Source organism: Peromyscus eremicus, chromosome 7 (assembly GCF_949786415.1).
Source record: "Peromyscus eremicus chromosome 7, PerEre_H2_v1, whole genome shotgun sequence".
Classification (NCBI taxonomy): domain Eukaryota; kingdom Metazoa; phylum Chordata; class Mammalia; order Rodentia; family Cricetidae; genus Peromyscus; species Peromyscus eremicus.
Genome location: NC_081422.1, coordinates 82,394,104 through 82,409,838, shown reverse-complemented (window position 1 = coordinate 82,409,838; position 15,735 = coordinate 82,394,104). Strand labels below are relative to the sequence as shown.

General features: G+C 42.9%; 1 long non-coding RNA gene across 2 annotated transcripts; it reads right to left on the bottom strand.

Moving 5' to 3' along the window:
* Nucleotides 1–1,931: 1,931 nt before the first annotated feature.
* LOC131915257 (uncharacterized) lies at nt 1,932–14,170 on the bottom strand. 2 transcript variants are annotated; one of them, XR_009380306.1, is made up of 5 exons: nt 13,845–14,170; nt 10,878–11,148; nt 10,402–10,510; nt 4,702–4,908; nt 1,932–2,316 (listed from the first exon to the last, which is right to left on the bottom strand). It is a non-coding gene; the product is annotated as an uncharacterized LOC131915257 (long non-coding RNA). The 2 variants fall into 2 exon arrangements; XR_009380307.1 differs by having other exon boundaries at nt 10,971–11,148.
* Nucleotides 14,171–15,735: the final 1,565 nt, after the last annotated feature.

Sequence of the window (15,735 nt, the reverse complement as noted above, 5' to 3'; positions counted from 1 at the left end):
AAGTGTGAGCCACTACACGGTGCTGATAATGCTAATGTTTTGGAGACTGCCTAAGATGTAAAAGATTGTCCACGAACATCCACTGGAAACTGTCTCATGACAAAAACATGAGATGGGTATTCTTCCTTTTACTTAATAAATCTACATTTACTCTGCTCAAAAAAAAAAAAAAGAGGTGGGAAGGAGAGAAGAAAAATAAAAAAAAGATGTGCTAGTAAGTAGGCAAGAGAAAACTAGGAATAATGAGGGGAAAAGCAAAGTTAGTTTATAGGCCACACTAGGGTGATAACTAAAAAAAGATTTTTAAATAGTGGGAATTCCACCATTTTATCTTCAAATGGAGAAATTCAGTCTTTGCTACATTTAGTTCAGCTTGACAGAGTAGCTTCAAGACTATAAATCACTCGTTGCTGCAGTTTGATTTCAGACACCAGATCCTGGTAGGTCACAGAATTGCAAAAGAAAGATCCACAGAGTTACTCAGTAGAAATTTTCTAAGTGGTAAAAGCACTAATTTTTTTTTTTAATTTTTCTTCAGATGTGCCGGCTGGTGGTGTTACATGCCCTTAATCCCAGCACTAGGGAGGCAGAGCCAGGTGGATCTCTGTGAGTTCAAGGCCAGCCTAGTCTACAGAGCAAGATCCAGGTCAGGCACCAAAGCTACACAGAGAAACCTTGTTTCAAAAAACAAAACAAAAAACAAAAACAAAAACAAATTTTTTTTTCTTCAGATGCATGTGGATAAAAGTGAGATTAAGATAATTAATTTTGGGAGGTTTTGAGACAGAGCTTCACTGTGCAGCCCAGGTGGCCTTGAACACAGTCCTTTTTCCTCAGGTCTCCTAGTGCTGAGACTGCAGATATGTGCCACCATATGCAGCTAAAATCGTCTTTCAGATTCTAAGAGTCAGAAGACCAGGAAATCTGCTATAAGGCTGCCTCTCCTAGAAATGGCTGCATAAACAAGACCTGGACAGTGACAATAGACATGGTAGTGGTTTGAATGACATTGATCCCCATAGGCTCATATATTTGCATGCTTAGTCTCCCAGTTGATGAGCTGTAAGGGAAGGACTAGGAGGTGTGGCCTTGTTGGAGGATGTGTGTCACTAAGGGTGGGCTTTGACACTTCAAAAGCCCATGCCACGCACAATATCCCCTCCCCCCCTTCTCCCTCCCCCTCTCTACTTGCTGCCTGTGGATTAGGATATAAAGCTCTCAGCTACTGCTCCAACACCACTTATGCTGCTGCCATGACAATGAACTAACCCTCTGAAACTGTAAGCAAGTCGCCAATTAAATGCTTTTTTCCTTTGGTTTTTCTAGGCAGTGTTTCTCTGTGTAGTTTTGGTGCCTGTCCTGGATCTCACTCTGTAGACCAGGCTGGCCTCAAACTCACAGGGATCCACCTGGCTCTGCCTCCCGAGTGCTGGGATTAAAGGCGTGCGCCACCACGGCTGGCTAAATGCTTTTTTTCTTTTCTTTCTTCTATTATTTTTTTTCTTTTTTTGACAAGAGTTGCCTCGGTCATGGTGTCTCTTCACAGCAATAGAACAGTGACTAAGATAGACATACTCATACCAAAGCAAGGAAATCTCACAGGATCCCACCCTGAGACAAACAACTACAGACAACTAATAACTGCTTAGAGAGAGAGAATTAGTCTATCCTGGGAGTGAGGCCCAGACTGGTTATCTACTGCAAAGTGGTTATCCCTGAAACCATATACACACAGCAAAAACAGTAGACTGTATTTGCATATTGTGCATCTATATAAATACGTGTGTGGAACAATAATAATCAAAGAAAAAGAAGCTATCAATTTGAGAGTAAGATGGAGGACATGGGAGAGGTTGTAAGGCAGGAACATGAGTGGGGCTGGAGGGAAGAAAGGGAAAAGGGAAAGTGATTTAATTAAATGTACTAAAAAAAAAGCTGAAAAAATAAAACTTTTAAAATAAATAAAATAATCTTTCAGTTACAACTCCCTAATAATACATAGAGAGATCAAAAGGTCGTTATTCAGACTTCTGTTGGCTTTCACCCACTTTCATAAGCACCAAGTCTCTTCTCCTGGGGCTGCAAACATTTAGTCATAGTTCATCATGGTCCTTCATTGTCCATTCTTCCCCCCTGGACTCCATCCCACCAGGCCATACTCTTTCTTTCCAGATGTCTGCTTTGGCTTTCAGTCATTGTTTCTTTTGTTTTGGCCCATATCATCCCTCGATTTTTAAAATCAGCTGCCTTTGCAAAATAAATTTCTTCCAAGCCTGGTCCAGGATGGAATTACTTTATGTAATTGACACCTTCTTTCTGAGAAGAAAAGAACATTTCTGGTTTAAAAAAAAAATGCTTAGGCAATTTTTCAAATAACATTTAGTAGAACCAAGAACTGTTCTAGGAAAGCCAAAGTAGGTAATGGGGAATATGAATCCAACCAGGAAGTTAGTTTGATAAACACAGCTTCTACGAAGGCATAAAGTAGAAACCAACCTAGAACAGGCTAGGGATTGAAGAGGTAAGAAACTGAAGCCTATGAATGTGGGTGGCTACTTCAAGAAGGTTGGTTGGTTGGTTATCATGTGTGCTATGAAGGCCTGGGTTTGAGTACAACACACACACACACACACACAAAAAAAAAAAAAAAAAACAATAACCAAACCAACTTGACTGGGAAAAAAAGAAACTGGGGCAACAGTTGGTTTTTTTGTTTTGTTTGTTTATTTTGAGTGGGTTGGGTTTTTTGTTTGTTTGTTTGTTATTTGTGTTTTTGGTTTTTGTTTTGTTTTTCGGTTTTTGAGACAGGATTTCACTATGTAGCTCTGACTGTCCTAGAATTCATTCTGTTGACCAAGCTGGCCTCAAACTCACAGTGGCCCACCTGCCTCTGCCTCTTGAGTGCTGGGATTAAAGGTGTGTGCCATCTTGTTTTCAAGAAGAAGATAATGGACACTCCTGTAGAAGGAAAGCAGAGCCACACATAACTAGCTATTGGCTTTTAATTTCTTAATGAAAATTTTGCCATTCTTCAATACTTAGCATTAGAGAAGGAGTGTAGTACAGGACATCTACCAGACTCTGAAAGACTTTGATAAAAACGAACAGCCCCTGCTGGAGTCGCTGTTTATGGGATGCCATGGCCAGCTCAGGTTGCTAAGGCCCTGTGCCCTGACACGGAAGGTCACTGCAGAATGCTGGGGTCTCGTGACTTAGGATGCAGATTACAACCGTGGATGCATCAGGGGGCCCCTGTCAGGAGTAAAGACCTAGGGGGAAAGAGACACGGAGAGTCCTCTTAAGCCAAGATGGCCAACTGAACAGGAGTCACTTATGCATGTGATTTCACTTTTGGAGCCTCAATTTGTGATCCATAAATGGTTTAATCAAAGCAACTTCACAGGGCTGTGAAGGGGATTGAATAACATCATGCTTGCAAAGTTCTTTGCAAGAAGGAGCCATGGAGACTAGGCCTAGTAGGCCAAGCCCACCCATTGTCACTCCCAGACCACTGGCATCATGAAAACCCAGAGACACTAGCAGTCAATGGGATGTGGACCCTCCATCTGCAGCGCCGTTGCCACAGCAGCTACAAAGCCAATGCCAGAGTGTCCTACCTGGTGAGACTCTATTTGCCAGCCTTGCAGGCATCCAGCCCACCCACCAGACTTTAACCCAACCTAGGCTCTGGGTGAAGAATTCTGCCAGAACTAGACGAGAGGGCACCAGAACATCAACGATCTCTCTGACCACCGAAGACTGTGAGACCTTAAGGGGCAGCACTGGGGCCATTAGGCTGCTGAGAAAGAACAAATACAGTTTGATCAGCCAGACCTGGTCTTAGAATGAGGCATGGCTGTTTGACAGAGGGCGACAAGCAGGGAAGTAGCTTGGATAACCATGGGATGCTGCCAAGCTCCACACTTTTCTGGACACCAGCCAGCCACCCTTAGGGGTGGTCACTCTCCCAGCCCCAGGGAAACCCCAGAGCCAACCATTCACACATCCAAGGCTTTCAGACAGACCCTGGGGCTTGGCAGGTTCCAGAAATTGTCTATTCTGGTTAGTTTTGTTTTGTTTTTTGTTTTTGTCTTTGTTTTTTAATCAACTTGACACAAGCTAAAATCATTTGGGAAGAGGAACCTCGACTGAGAAAATGCTTCCCTCAGGTTGGTCCATAGGCAAGTCTGTGTGGCCTTCTTGATTACTGATTAATCTAAGCCCACTGTGGGCCGTAGGCATGTTGGCCCGGGTTACACACACATACACACACACACACACACACACACACACACACACACACACACACACACACACATATTGAGAAAGAGAGAGAGAGGCAGCTATTTCTCCACGGTCTCTGGTCAATTCTTACCTCCAGGTTCTGCCTTGAGTTCCTGCCCTAATGTCCCTCATGGCGGACTATAAAACTGTTAAGTTGAAAAAAGCCTTCCCTCCCCAAGTTGCTTTTGGTCATGATGTTTATCCCAGCAACAGAAAGCAGACCAGGACATTGTCCAAGGATGGGTTAGATACTCCCTGCCCTCAGGATAGGTGGGGCATCAAAGTGCCCCACAAAAGACATTTTCTCCTTCCCTTGAATCTTAGCATGACCTTTTGATTAAGTTACAGCTAGAGATATTTAAATAGAGCTTTTGGAGCAGGATTTTAGGGAATACCTCTTAAAAGAGAAGTATTGACCTTTTATGTATGCTTCAGTGTTTTTCCACATTCTCCTGCTGTCTGGAAGATGAACACAATGACCAGAGCTACAGGAACACACAGACTCATAATGCAGCCCAGATCGTGCAAACCACATGCCAGGGTGGTATAGCAGAAAGACGGAAGTCTGAATTTCTAGTACAGACAGTCCACCACAGCAGTCCTGGATGACAAAACAATGGGTTTCTGTGGCATATGAGACAGAGATTGGTTTTTGTAAGTGACTATCATTCAGAAGTTTACTTACTATGCAACTAAGGCTAACGATAAAGGGAAACCATATCAATAAGATAAAAAGATTCCAATACATACAAACCATAAACCATAAAGGTAAGAATTAGGAAACCTTCTTGAGCAAATGCAGAATCTGCACTGAAAAGGTCAAGAACAATAGTGTCTGCTATAATTCTTTAGCAGTTCAGGGAAGCCAGATGCTGATGTTTCCTCCAAGTATCTTACATGTGGTGAGGGGTGGAGAGTTGGCTCAGTAGTTAAGAGCACTGGCTGCTCTTCCAGAGGACATGGGTTCAGTTCTCAGCACCCACATGGTGGCTCACAACCATCTGTTACTCCAGTTTTACATCCTCTTCTGGTCTCTGAAAGTACCAGGCATGCTCGTGGTACATATGCATACATGCAGGCAAAACATCCATACACATTTTGTTATGTAGAACTTCAGATCCTTCTGCCTCTACCTCTCGAGTGTTAGGATTACAGAGCTGCACCAACATGCCAGATTTTATGTAGCGCTGGGGATGAAACCTAACACTTCATACATGCTAGGCAAGCACTCAACCAACTGAACTATATCCTCTTCAGTTTAGCTAGAGTTTTTTTTGTTATTTGTTGTTCATTTGAGACATAGCTGAAGCCTTCAACTCACTACAGACTGGCCTTGAATTCCTGATGTTTCTGCCTCTACCTTCAAAGTGCTGGGAATTACAGCTATGTGCTACCTTACTTAGCTAGCATAGCATTTTTTTAGTATGACAGAATTTTGCCCAATTTCAAGGCCCTTACTTATTGAGAACTCAGCTGAGATCGCACTGCTCAATGTGCAGAAGGGAATGTCAGTGGACACCTGTCAAGTATCAATTAGGGGCCATCTTGGTGAAGTAAGCTGTTCCTTTCCTCTGACTCTCACATTTTAGATAGTGTGATGGTTAGTTTTAACTGTCAACTTGACACAGCCTAGAATTACCTGGGAAGAGAGTTTCAATGAGGGATTGATCAACTAGAGAAAGTGGGACTGGGCCATGGTGGTACACACCTTTTGTCCCAGCACTTGGAAGGCAGAGACAGGCAGATCTCTGAGTTTGAGGCCAATCTGGTCTGCAGATCAAGTTCCAGGACATCCAGGGCTACACAGAGAAACCCTGTCTCAAAAAAACAAACATAGGGCCGGGCTGTGGCGCATGCCTTTGGTCCCAGCGCTCGGGAGGCAGAGAGGCAGGTGGATTTCTGTGAGTTTGAGGCCATCCTGGTCTACAGAGTGAGTTCCAGGACAGCCAGAGCTGTTACACAGAGAAACCCTGTCTCAAAAAAAAAAAAAAGAAAAGAAAAAGAAAGGAAGGAAGGAAGGAAGGAAGGGAGGGAGGGAGGGAAGGAGGGAGGAAGGCAGGAAGGAAGGAAGGAAGGAAGGAAGGAAGGAAGGAAGGAAGGAAGGAAGGAAGGAAGGAAGGAAGAGAAAAAAAGAAAAAACAAAACAAAAACAAAAAACCAAATATAGAAAGGGGCAGGGGGTTGAGCACAAGCCAGAGAGTAAGCCAGTAAACAGTGTTCTTTCATAGTTTCTGTTTGAGTCTCTGCCCTGGCTTCCACCAGTGATGGATTTTTACATGGAAGTGTGAGACAAATAAATTTTCTTTCCAAATTTCTTTAGGTTGTGGTGTTCGTTTCAGCAACAGAAAGCAAAATGGAACACCATTTAATGCCCCAAGAAAATGCCCATAGCTATGTAACCTGTCAAGAGCATGCAGGTCTCGACTGGAATTCTACTAGGTATTTGAATGCAAGACAGAAGTGATCTTTGATGCAATCCTACAGGTTTCCACATCAACGTGGTGCACTGGAATGACAGTTCCATACCTGGAATGTCTATGCTTGTCCGTGAAGCACCACTGAAATCTTTGTGACTGTAACTTGTCAGGCTCCCAGGTTCAATTGCCACATTCACATAAGACCTATGTCCCAGTTATCACACTCTGGGTTTTACTATGTCACATGCCTGGGACTTACTAACAGGAATCACATGCCTGTTATATCTCATTAAGTCCTCATGATTTTGTCTACTTTTGTGCATGGGGTGGATTTTTATGTCATATGCTATGGAGAACTGAGCTGGCAACTGTGACCATCTGAGCACTTGCTAACTCAATTTGTGAGTTTCATTTTATGTTTCCTTTTGAATAATCCTTTGTCCTGGGCTGCAACATGAAGGGTATATTTTCAGTTTTCAAGGTGTTACCACAGGTTTTGTTTCATGGTCTATTTATTAATCTTAATCATCAACCACATGACTAGCACATATGTAAGGCTCATATCTATAAAATATCTACTGGGAGTTGCTATTGTTATATAGCATTTGGACCATGAGGCAGAATGTACTAGACTGGTTTCAGACAGAAGTTGGCCATGCTTAGTATCTTAGTTATGTTGGTGTTGCTGTGATGAAATACCATGACAAAAGCAACTTGGAGAGGAAAGGGTTTATTTGGTTTACAGCTCCACATCACTGTTTATCATTGATGGAAATCAGGGCAGGAACTCAAACAGGGCTGGAGGAAGGCACTGATGCAGAGGCCATAGAGGAGTGCTGCTTAGTGACTTATTCCTCATGACTTCCCCAGTCTTCTTTCTTCTAGAACCCAGGATCACAAGCCCAGGGGTGGCTCCACCCACAATGAGCTGGACCCTCCTCACCAATCACTAGTTAAGAAAATGTCTTACAGACTTGCCTACAACCTGACATTGTGGATGCATTTTCTCAATTAGGGTTCCCTCCTTCCAGATGACTATAGCTTGGTTCAAGTTGACATAAAATTAACCAGCTCACTTAGGGAAGATAGAGCTTTAGACTCCATTACCTTGAGATTTGAAGATCTATCTGTGAACCAAACCATATCATCAGCTAAAACATCTTTGAATCGTGAGTTCCATTTAGCCAAAGAAAAAGAAGAGTCCCTGTAGGTTGGTCGTTCCCTTCAGCAAGACAGCTATTTGTTAATGGAATTGATTAATTTCTTGGGGTCCCAGCTGAGCTATATCTTGGTAGTAAAATTTTGTTTAATGACATAGTTTTGCTAAGATATTTTTATTAATAGAATGAATGAGTGCCCATATACTAATTGGTAGCATTGGATTTAACATCATATAGATCTTTAAGGTCACAATGGTTGATTGTTCTATTTCAGAAAGGCCCAATAGCAAGCAAAGTTACCATCTGAAGGTTGTATACCTCAGGTCATTTATGTATTAATGATTAATGATTTTTGGTGGATTTTTTTTAAGTTTTGGTTTTTGTTTTTCAAGACAAGAGTTGCTCTGTGTAGCCCTGGCTGTCCTAGAACTCACTTTGTAGACCAGGAAGGCCTCAAACTCACAGAGATCCTCCTGCCTCTGCCTCCTGAGTGCTGGGATTAAAGGTGTGCACCACCATCACCACCCCAGCATATTAATGTATTGTGTACAGATGAAGTAGTCTCTTGTTACCTGCTCAAATTTATTTGAGTAAAAGTTGCTGTGGCAATATAACTGAGAAAGCCAACTTAAGAGGAGGAAATATTTGTTTGGGCTCATGATTTCAGATGATCTGGTCCATGGTCAGTTGGCTTAATTGCCTTGGGCCTAAACTGGACAGTATCCACACAGTGGAGCACATAGTAGAAGAAGACACTCACCTCAAGGCAGCCAGGAAGCAGAGAGAGAGAGAAAGAGAGACACAGAGAGAGACAGAGAGAGATAGAGACAGAAAGTGTTTGCAGGAACAAGATATATCTATCCTTCAAAGGTACACTGCCAGTGACCTCCTTCCTATGACTAGTTTCCTCCTCCTTAAAGTCCACTCAGCTCTACGTGGGATACCCATTGGTGAGCTTAGTGCTTCCACATCTCAATAGCACCAACAGCTGAGGGCCAGAACCTCAACACATGAGATTGTGGAGAGACATTGCATATTCAAACCCTCATTACGTATACCAAGCCAACCTTGAACTTGCAATCCTTTTTTTGTTATTGTTTGTTCATTTATTTGTTTTGTTTTGTTTTGTTTTTGAGACAGTCTCTCTTTGCAGCTTGGCAGTCCTGGAACTTGATATGTAGACCAGGCTGGGCTGTAATTCACAAAGATCCTCCTATCTCTGCCTTCTGAGTGCTGAGATTAAAGCTGTGTGCCACTATGCCCAGAACTTGCAATCCTCTTGTCTTAGCCTCCCAAGTGTACCATATTTGACATCAATCTGCAGTCTCCATTAGTAGAGTCTGTATTGTTCCATGTTTTATGACCTTTGGCACTTGTAAAGGTGGTCATGTTTTTGGCAATATTGACTAATGGGGCCAAAAGAATATCCAAGATAAAACACATGCTATCTGCACTACCCAAACTGACTAAGTAATCAGGGATCTTCTTTCTTATTTATAGATACTTCCAAGGACAGCAATTTTTGTTTCATTTTTATCAATATTTCTCTGACTACTGGTGTAGGCGGAGTTTTCCTGTGCTGGCAGCCACTCTGGAATAAACACTCAGGGTCTTAATACTAATTATAAATGTTTGGCCAATAGCTCAGGCTTGTTACTAGCTATCTCTTAAATTTTCAATTAACATATATTTTTTATCAATGCTTTGCCATGTGGATTGGTACCTTTTCTCAGTACAACATACCCATCTTGCTTTTCTCTGTGTCTGCTAGTAACTCTTGACTTCACCTTTCTTACTCCCAGCATTCTCAGTTGGCTGCCCAACCTCATACTGTTCAGCTATTGGCCAGTCAGCTTATTTATTAAACCAATCATAGTGACATATGTTCAGTGTAAAAAATATATATATTCCACATACTGGCCTAGATTTCTTCCCCAAAATGCATTTGTTAAACAGGTCCCTGGACCTTATCAGGATTGAAGCCTAGGCTACATTTGTCATAGCTGTGTTTGGGGTGTTTGTTTTGTTTTTTGAGACAGGTTTTTCTCACTCTGTAGACATGGCTGGCCTGGAACTCTCTATGTAGACCAGGCTAGCTTTGAACTCTCTGAGATCTACCTGCCTCTCCTTCCCAAGAGCTGAAATTAAAGACATGCACCACCAGGCCCAGGCTACCTCTTGAATTTTCATTCTCTTCCCTTGTTGACAGAGAGGTGGTCTATATCCCATTTACCCAGTACAACCAGATAAAAGACAACTTGGTCAGCCTGACACCTTCTCAGGGAACTGGCACCACCCTGAGCTTGCTAGAATGATAAGACCTGTGTGTCCTCTGTGTTGTGGTGATTCTGTTTCTGTGCCAAACTGTTCATCAACTAACAACAGGAGTAGCAGACCTGTTAGGTGATGCACTCTAAAAATTATAGATGTCAAGTTCACCAAGAAAGTGATGGCTCACATGGAACCTTACTTTCCCCACATAAGGGAGATAGAGATTAGTTAACAGTGAGTATTGTCCCCTCGTGGCCAGCAGGTCTTACCATATAGCAGCCTCAGAGTGATGATCTACATGTATTACTCTTGGATCGTGGCCAAATGAGCTTGTTTCTTCTGACCAGGGACAGATAAAGCAGTGGGATTGACCAAGCGCTAGAAGATGCACATTCTGTATTATTATTATTATTCTCTCATACATTGCATCCCAACTGCAGTTACCCCTCCCTCCACTCCTTCCAGTTCCCCACAAACACCTCCCCTCTCCTCCAGATCCATTCCTCCTCTGTTTCCCTTCAGAAAAGAGCAGGCCTCCCAGGGATATCAACCAAACACAGCATAAGTTACTGTAAGACTAGACATATACCCTCATTTCAAGGCTGGATGAAGCAATCCAGTAGGAGGGAAAAGGTTCTAAGAGTAGGCAAAAGAGTCAGAAACACCCCCACTCCCACTGTTAGGAGTCCCACAAGAACACCAAGCTACACAACCATAACATATACGCAGAGGGCCTAGCACAGACCCATGCAGGCTCCAGGATTGCCACTTCAGTCTCTCTGAGCCTCTAGGGGCCTACTGTGTGGGCTGTGTTCTCCTTGACCCCTCTGGCTCTTACAATCCTTCCCCGCCCTCTTCCTTTGGGTTCCTGGAGCTCCTCCTGATGTTTGGCTGTAGGTCTCTGGAGAATACACATTCTTGAAGCAGAATAGAGAAGTGCACACACACCCTGGAACAGGGAAAGTTATTGCCAAACACGGTGATATTCCAGCACAGCCTGTGAGGACTTCGTGACTCTGTGCAAAAAAGAAAATGTTCTATGCTCAGCCAAAGCACACTCTTACATAGCCATCGGATGGTGGACAGGCTGCACGGGACTTCCCCTGCCAACACCTGCCCTCTCTTCTGTTTTAACAGACGAAGTGTTCTTGCTCTGATCAAAGACTTCACTTCTATTCTGAGGAGGAGTTCTTGTTGTGTCAAAGATTTGTCTCCTGATACCTTCACACTTTCCTGCCTTATAAGGCCACACAACGTCCATGTCTAGTGTCACCCACTTATAAAAGCAGTCCTTTAGCCTTACGTTCCTCTCTACCTGCTAATCCATATCTGCCTTCTCACCTTCATCTTACCACAGCCCTCTTCAAATAAACAACCCTCACTGCTGTGCCACTGAGACCATGGGATGCCACCAGCGGCCTTTATGTTGCCAACCCCAGTTATTGTTTCTATTATCAAACTTAACATTTTAGAAGCATTCAACCCAGTTGACCTACTTCTCACTGAAACTCTTCAATTCTGGAAAATCACATTCTCCAATTTTCCCCTCTAGGGGTCTCCTTGGCTAGCTTTTCATCCTCCACTGGAACTCTCAAGTTTCTAGTGTTCCAGGCCCCTGTACTGGGCTTTCTCGTGTTCTCTATTTATATTCTTTCCCCGATGATCTCACGCCTGTCATGCTTTAAATTACTTTCTTATGCCAGTGACACTCAAGCCCCAACCTCGTCTCTGAACTTCAGACTCGTGTATCCAACTGCCTCCTTAATGTTTCCACAAATATGAGACAGTTTCTCGGGGCTGGAGAGATGGCTCAGTGGTTAAGAGACAGTTTCTTTCCTTGAGTTCATTGACTTTATTGTTTATTCACTCTGTTTGATTTTAATTTTCATAAGATTGCCAGTTGTCTGTCTTGCTGTAAAACCTAGCCCTTGCTGGGTAGTTCAGACCAGAGGTAAAGGGGATCACTACACTGACAAGATAGGATTTTTGAATTTTTAAGATTATTTTTCTGCTTTGAAATAAATGAATTGTGCTTATCATACTTAGCTTGGTGTACATACTTTCCTGTGATTTAACTGAAAGCTGCAATAGTGCTATTTATCTTTTATTATATAACAATCTTCCTATATTATAGGTGCTATGTTTTCCAAGGCTGGCTATGGTAAAATGTCTGCATACACTGTGGTGCCAATCCCAGGCTGCTGCTATTATATTAGCCCTTAGCCAGAGATCCTAATCAGCATTTGTCCAGTAGCCTTTCTGTGGTCCCAACTTTTCTCTTGGAATTCAGTTTTACAATTCTGATGTCTCATTGGACAAAAGTAGCCAAACATTAAATCTAAAATTTAATAAAAAGGACCTGGGAAGGTTGCTCAGCAGTTAAGAGCACTGGCTGCTCTTCCAGTGGACCTGGATTCAATTTCCAGCACCCATGTGGTGGCTCACAACCACCTGTAACTCCAGTCCCAGGGGATCTGACACCCTTTTCTGGCCTCAGTAGGCACTGCACATGCATGGCACACAGACACAAAAGCAACCAAACACCCATACACATCCAAATAAATAATTTTTTTTTAATTTAACAAAAGCAAAATTGCATCATCCTCTTGTCCTTGAACTCAAATTCCCATGAGTCACTGGGGCTGCCATTCTCTTCACCACTAGGGTCCACTCTGCCTCCTTTCTGCTCCTACAGTCCACCATCACATCCTACCATTTCCTCAGCAATAGCCTGCTTGGCTGACATGATTGTGAGTCTGGAATCACAATCATTTGGAAATAAGAGTTTACTCAGATCTCAGTGCATTTTCTTCCTCATTTTTAAAGCAAGACACAATAGCTTGGATCTTAGGTGTCTTCTAAAACCCCATGTGTTAGAGGCTTTGGTCCCCATGTTGGCAGTACTGGAAAGTGGTTGTACTTTTTTTGGACAGGAATTATTTTTTTATTTTATTTTACTTTTGACACAGAATCTCACTCTGTAGATCAGGCTGGCCTCAGACTCACTGAGATCATCCTACCTCTGCCTCCTAAGTGCTGCAATTAAAGGCTTGTGCCACTCCACCTGGCAATCCACCTGTCCTTTTTTTTTTTTTTTTTTAAAGATTTATTTATTTAGTATACAGCATGTATGTCTGCAGGCCAGAAGAGGGCACCAGATCTCATTACAGATGGTTGTGAGCCACCATGTGGTTGCTGGGAATTGAACTCAGGACCTCTGGAAGAGCAGTAAGTGCTCTTAACCTCTGAGCCATCTCTCCAGCCCCCCACCTGTCCTTTTAAGCCACACATTCTTACTTATTCTTCACAGCAGCCATGTTATTCAGTCGTTGTACTTTTCCATTACTGCGACAAAGTACCATTTATTTTGGCTCGTGTTTTGAGGGCACGTTCCACCATTGAGGAGAAAGAGTGCTGGCAAAAACGGCTCCAGCTGTAGCAGCAGGAGTGTGAACCAACGGGTCGCAAGCCTTCCACAGACAGGGATGAATGCTGGCGCCCAGCTCACTTTCTCTTTTGTCACTTTTATTCTGTCTGCCTCCCCCACCCCCACCCCCCAGGGGATGACACCACCCACATTCAGGGTGATCTTTTCTCAGTTCAACTTCTCTGGAAACATCCTCACAAATACACCCAAAGGCATGGCTCTTGGGTCATACTAAATCCTGTCAAGTTGACCATAAACATTAACCAGCATTTAAGAAGCACCTACCAGGTTGTTAGGTCAGTGGAGGTATACTCTTGAAGAAGACTCTGGGGCTCTGGTTTCTTTCTCTTCTCTTTCATTCCTGGCCATGAGGTGAGTGGTTTTGCTCTGTCATACAATTCCAACATAGCATCCAGCCTTGCAATAGGCCCAAAGCAATGGACCATCCAGTCATGGGCTAGACCCTCCAAACCATGAACCAAAATAAGCCTTTTCTTTTCACAGAAGATCATTATCTAAACCAGTGGCTCTCAACCTTCCTAGTGCAGCCACCCTTTAATACAGCTCAAGTTGTGGTGACCCCCCAACCATAAAATTATTTTCATTGCTACTGTTATGAATCATAACGCAAATATTTTTGGAGAAAGAGGTTTGCCAAAGGGTTAGAGACCCACAGGTTGAGAACCACTAATCTAAAGTCTCTTGTTACTGTGATGAAAGCTAACGCATAAGGTTAAAAATACATACTAGAGCCAGGTGATGGTGGTGCACACCTTGAATCCCAGCACTGGGGAGGCAGAGGCAAGTAGATCTCTGTGAGTGCCAGGCCAGCATGGTTGACGAAGTGAGTTCCAGGACAGCTACAGCTGTTACACAGAGAAACTCTTGAAAAACCAAACCAAACAAAAACATACTAAAATCGTTTTGAAGATTACATTGAGCTAATGATCTAACAACCTAATACCAGAGCTATGGAGTTAGTCTGATAGGTAGAGCATTTGCTTTGCAAGCCCAAGACCCGAGTTTGATCCCCAGAACCACATAAAAATGATGCTAGTTGTAGCATGTGCTTCTAATTTCGGCCCTGGGAGGTGGAAACAGGAGGCTCCCTAGGACTCATATCTCAACCAAATTTGTGAGCTCCAGGAAAATAAGAGACCCCTCTCAAAGGAAATGGGTGGTGTTCATGGGGATAACACCTAAGGCCTCCACGTCCATGTGCACATCTGAGCACATATATTTAAAAACACAAAACTAACACCACAGGCTGGAAATGTAGTCCAGAGACAAAGCACTTAACTTGAAGCTAACACAAGATGCTATAACAAGTTCTTAACATATACAAATCGGTTTCCTTCTTTCTATGGCTAATACTATTGTGATGTCCCTCACAATATCTTATCCAAATGATTGCATTAATTATCTAATTAATTATTAATTGCATGTATTATCATTACTATTGCATGTGTGGGTGGGTGGGTGGGCATTCGTGCCACAATGTATGTATGACAGTCAGAGGACAACTTTTTGGAGTTTGTTCTCACTTTCCATGTCTACATGGGTTTCAAGGATCAAACTGAAATCACCAGGCTTTCCTGATAAGACTTTTATTCACCAAGCCATCTTGACAGCCCTGGTTACACTAATTCTTAAGCTGTTTGTTCAGCCGGGTGGTGTTGTTGCATGCCTTAAATCGCAGCACTCGAGAGGCAGAGCCAGGCAGATCTCTGTGAGTTCGAGGCCAGCCTGGACTACAGAGTGAGTTCCAGGAAAGGCGCAAAGCTACACAGAGAAACCCTGTCTTGAAAAACCAAAAAAAAAAAAAAAAAAAAAATTCCAAAAAATTGCTAATAGTGGTATTCCCAGTACTCCCCCCAAGTAGTACTCCCAGTACTACTTGGGAGTAGTACTGGGGAGAAGAGTGCCAGAGATGTGAGGACATTTACTTGTCTATATCCTTACATACAAGGATATATACTTGTCTATATCCTTACATACCGCAGGTGTTTGTTTTTTTTTTTTGTTTTTGTTTTTTTTTTTTAAAGATTTTATTTATTTATTTATTATGTATACAGTGTTCTGCCTGCATGTATGCCTGCAGGCCAGAAGAGGGCACCAGATCTCATTACAGATGGTTGTGAGCCACCATGTGGTTGCTGGGAATTGAACTCAGGAC